At 40.7% G+C, this 5,407-nt stretch overlaps 1 pseudogene; it reads left to right on the forward strand.

Moving 5' to 3' along the window:
* The first annotated feature begins 2,668 nt into the window (after positions 1 to 2,668).
* On the forward strand, positions 2,669 to 3,628 carry LOC145489356 (uncharacterized; annotated as a pseudogene).
* The last annotated feature ends 1,779 nt before the right edge of the window (positions 3,629 to 5,407 follow it).

The following is a 5,407-nucleotide window of genomic DNA, read 5'->3' on the forward strand; positions in this document are numbered from 1 at the left end:
GCTCCCAGTTGGACAACTTCCCATTGTGAAGCGTTTTATGAAAGGAATTTATGAACTTCGCCCTTCCTTACCTAGATTCACTGCTACTTGGGATTTGAGTACTGTGTTGAATTATTTCCGCAAAGGTGCATCTTTATCAGTGCTTTCCTTGAAGGAGTTGACTTTAAAGCTAACCTTTTTGTTAACTCTTTTGAGTGGACAAAGGTGTCAGACAGTCAAATTCTTTTCAATCAAAAATATGGAGCTCTCAGACCTCAAATGTACCTTTGTAATTACTGAGAAAGTTAAGCAAAGTCGTGTGGGTACCCACCTCAAACCAGTTGAGTTTCTGGCATATCCAGAGGATGAGAAGTTATGTGTTGTTAAACATTTACAGGAATACATTAAGAAAACCCGAGTCATTCGAAACGATTGTTTTTAACTACGTCTTAGCCATGTCAAACCTCATGGCCCAGCAAGCAAAGACACCATATCCAGGTGGTGCAAGAATGTCCTGAAATCTGCTGGTATTGATGTGTCTAAGTTTACAGCACACAGTACTCGTTCTGCGTCAACCTCCTTCTTGGCAGAGAGGAATGTCAATATCAAAGATATCATGACGTCAGCAGGCTGGTCTAATGAGATGACAGTTCGACGTTACTATCATAAACTAGCCGATAATGCATTCAATTTTGGTGACACGATTTTGCATTTGGCAGACAATGACAATTGACAAAATTATTGATCTTTTCTCTCATGTACTTAAATATCACTAGTACGAGTTACGCTCGCATTGCCATGTTGTGTTACACAATTATAACATTTTTAGATGACTAATAAACCATGTTTGAGTTTGCATGGATTTTTTGTTTACAATCTATTCCAATGATGCCTCTATGATTGCTCTAAAATTTCGTACCAGTCCCTCACGACCTGGGCTGATGATGAAATAGAATTGGAAATTAAACGAGACTTACCTGTAAGTTGATGTTTGATTGTAATTCTGTGAATCATCAGCCGGGAGTGAAGGGAGTGGTACGCCCACCCTATTTCAGTTTATATCCCCACCCAGTGTGGTCTGATAATCATTGAGGTAATCATTGGGCACTCTAAAGCCTGATTAATACATTGCGCTACGCTCTCTCTCGTACCACTCCCCTCACTCCCGGCTGATGATTCACAGAATTACAATCAAACTTCAACTTACAGGTAAGTCTCGTTTAATTTCCAATTCTGTGCAATAGTGTCGAAAATATGACCGCGTAACATTACCTGCGGACCGCTTAGGGAACGCATCCTTTTCGCTTATCCGACGAATTTCACTGCAAACTTTGAGGAAACTTTACATTGGTTATATGGAGTTACGAGAAAAACGTGTGACAATGTGAATTCGGTAATTGTATGAAATGCTTCCTCCCGCCTTGCTTCCCGCACGATCGCGATTTTCAATCGATCGAAGCCAGTGTTTTGGAGGTCATCAAGTCTCGAAAACTGCAACACTTTCGTCGCTCTTATAAACATGAAGCATTCCAGAAAACACAAACTGGGTTTAATAGAACAACCATGCCTTGACAAAATGCATTCTCGCTAAGGACAAAAGTAAAAGGGCTATAAAACACGAGTGGGAATCTTGTGTTTAGGTGACGAAATTACCATCCAAAGCAGTCCTTGAGTTTTCTTTCCTGCTTTTCGTTTGCCTGCTCTTGCACTTCGTATCTAGCTTTCCATTCCTAATATTCAAGGAGCTCTTCCGCAAAGAAGTCTTCCCCGTCGTCGCTTGAAATATTGCAAATCGCTCTCAAAGCTCTAAGCAGTGAGTTCACAGTTGTCAAACGTGCTCGATCGAAGTTTATTTCGGAGTCTTCCGAATCGAAACTTAACTCTGACTCCAGTGACGAAAAAGAAATGATTCTGAAACAAAACTTGGACGTTTTAGTCCCAAAATATATTGGAACGATTTGTTATGTTTTCCACTTTCTCGAGCAAATACAGAGAGCTGACTGAGGCGCCACTGTGTTTGGTTCCTGGGTAGACGTCATCAGCAACCGCGCCGCCCCAGACTCCTGAAAACGCGTTCGCGCAACACTTCAAGCGCGACTTTGAAAGACCATAGAAAATCGAGGATTCAACCAAATTCCAAAAAGTTTTCGCCCAACTGCTTCCAATAGTAAGTGGATTCGTTTTAGCGAAAAAAATTGGGGGTTAGGCGCACTTTAACAGGTGTTGCAAAAAAAACCAACCTTTTTTTCTAAAAAAATGAAATTTCGAAAGTAGAAGTTTAAGAGACAAAACAGACATAACAGTGATACGGCCCACTGGTTTCTCCACAAAAGGCTTGGAACGAAACGGAAGCAGCTGACACAGGAAGGCATAGTTTGTCAACTGCAGATTGTCACCGAATTTCATTTGAGCTTCTTGCTGTACTACTAAGATCATCACTAACCAGGTGTCGGTTAGGAAACGGGCTCCTGGACTGACTGATACACTACGTCGGTTGTTCAACTGATCTCCCAACTAAACACCATGAGTAGTAGCACACTGATCGAGGTGTTTGGTCATATCTTGTTCAGTTTTACACGAGGAGTGACAGAGCACTACAACCTACAAGAACCTGAATACACAGGAGAGTCGTTTGGTTACAGTCCTCTAGAAAGCACAGGTCGAGAATGGTATCGTCACGGAGATCCTGATGAGGGGTATAGTTATCAAGAATATTCTGGGAATATCTCATTCCAAGCTTTCTACTTTGCAGAAACTTCCTCTCAATGTTTTGTTTTTTATGGGTGTATGTTGGCAAGCCTATCTTCTAACGAATCACTTCCGCCTGCTACGGACAAGAAGAGAGCAGATGCTTTTGTTCTTAAAAATGACAGTACCCTTCTGTTCTATTATATTTCTTGCCGTTGCTGTGGTCTCCATAATTTACCCACTGTATAACGAACAAAGTGAGGAAAGTATTCTACGCCTGGTAATCGCACTCTTCGCTCCTCTCATTGGAGTGTTATTTAAAGTGATCTCACGAATTCTTGTTCAGCGGCAAGAGAGCATTACCCATCCGGGATATTCGTGTATCTTATTAGCACCATTGTACTATGTTGCAGCGATTATGTTCCGAGTGTTGCAAGCAGATCTTGACAGTTTATAATCCATGGCTGTTCTTGGATTGATTCACGGCTTAACAGAAGTCATAGAACGAAGCACCATGGTTGTGATTGATCACATTTGTCATGTGATTTGCAAAACGACATCAGCTCCTTGGGGAAGTTTTCGTACTCCTCGCCGTGAAAGACTAATGGCTGATATCGCTATCATGAGCATGTTGTATGAATCAACTGCTATAGTGTCTGTTAACGGTTTTTTAAACTTGTATCAATATATATACTTAAAAGACCATTCCCTTTTAGAGCTGTTACAATCTTTTGCTATCGCAACTTCAGTTCAACTGGTGATCGAGTGGTTTTTCACAAGTGTCTCTCTAGCGATTGAGACTCGCTATCAGAATATAGTTGTCATGGTTGTTTGGCAAAGAAGATGGAAAAGACACATTTTAGTGGCGATTGGAACTACTATGATATCAGCAATATGGGTTAGCGAAAACCTTTTAGACATGGCACATGAGCGTTTTGAAGAGCTGCTCAACCCGAACTGAATTCCACACTGCTGACTACAGAGATGAGTGACTCTAGTCGTTGGCTTGAAATTGATTGTGAAATTGCACGCCATGACTGAAGTAAACGGTTAATCAGACGCAAAACGTCTCAGCGTTCTGTTACGACGTCATCCTGGAATGTTTGGATCGAATGTCAGATGCGCCTCAAGCAAGGAAGAATTTAAGCGCCTGATGGAACGTTAAAGTCTGTTCGCTGTAGCTGTATGTAAGTAGAGCGGTTTCTAATTGAGTGTCGCAGAACCAAAACCAGTTACTTTCTAATTAGAATACTCTCGAACCGTAGTAAAACGAAATCCAAAGTAATTGCCTGAATACTCTCGACACTCAACTGAATGGCGCGCTTCACTCAAATTTTAAAATAACTTCTCTTATGATTCGACTGTGAAATCTATTGCAATGTGATTGGCTGAGAGCAGGCAAATTTATCGTTAAGTTTTATTTTTCACTGCAGTACAAAAATGATACCTAAATACCAAGTCAGGATTCAAGCCGGGACTCGAGCTTGGACTCGAGCATAGGCGTAGGCGTAGTAAAGACAAAAGCGTTCACAATTCTCACGTCTTATGAAACTGTTATCATTTCAAAACTAGTTATTTTGGAACCTCGCACACTCTGTGGCCTCGATCGACAGCCTAGTAAAATCGGAAACTTATAAAACAGTGAAGGACGTTTGCGCTAAATTTTTCTGCGCATCCTTACTGCGCTCGCAAATTCACACGCTACGTCATGCATCGAGCGCGCGCTAAGTAATAAAATGAACAATAATAGGGCAGATGGCCTTTGCTATAACTTTGCCTGGATTTAATGATCTTGGACGTTCGGTGACTACTTTTTTATTTTGATGGATTATTTTCTCTACCGATTTTCTACGTTTAGCGAAAAAATCAAGAAAATCTATCGATTAGAAGTTTGATTTTTTTGTAAAATGCACCCTCAAAATCTTTTTAGCCCTTCGTTTATCTGTGGGGCAGTTTCAAATGCCTCTTGAAAGGTTTCGTTTTGTTAAAACGTTGGCAACATTTGGAATTATTAATGCAGTGGATTCACTCAAAGTATTACTTGGATAGTTTGCCTCCGTTGATTTATCTTTGATATTTTAAGCTAAAAAACCTGAAGACCACGCTGATTTACGCTCGCCAATTTTTCAAAATCAGACTAGTTTTCCACATGTTTTATCGATCTCTGAATTGTTTTTCATTTCTGAAACAAGTAATTCATTATCTGTCCGCAGTAGAAGTTTGAAGAAAATCTATCGGACAGAACATTTTTGCGCAAACGTTCTTAATTCTTCCTCGTAAGAAAAGTTCAAGAAAAACTATAAAACGGCTCTTGGTGGAGCTCGGTTAAAAACGGCTCTTTTCAGATCTAGAGCCACAACAAAAACAAAAGTCGTGATGTTCGCTTGCTTTGATTCTTTTGTCATTGTTTTGTTGATGGAAATAATATCCATCTCGTGAATTTCCACGATACACATTTAAACGATATATGGTTTTTCTAAAACAGAGTACCTGGATCCTGATGTCATTTGACCTTAACTCCGTTTTGACAAGGCAAATGTCAGAGAAAGTAGCCTACAAGCCTGGCCTTGACTACCTCTTAGAATGTTTTCTCCAGAGTAGTTTTGCCCGAATCATCAGCATTTTGCCCGAAACATTTCAAAAATTTCTGAAATTGGGGGGCTGCAGCCCCCCCTCCCCTTTCCCCGTTCCCCCGGCCCGTACGCCTAGACTCGAGCTTGGACTCGAACTTTTTTTAACT

This window comes from Orbicella franksi, chromosome 6, assembly GCF_964199315.1.
Source record: "Orbicella franksi chromosome 6, jaOrbFran1.1, whole genome shotgun sequence".
Taxonomy (NCBI): domain Eukaryota; kingdom Metazoa; phylum Cnidaria; class Anthozoa; order Scleractinia; family Merulinidae; genus Orbicella; species Orbicella franksi.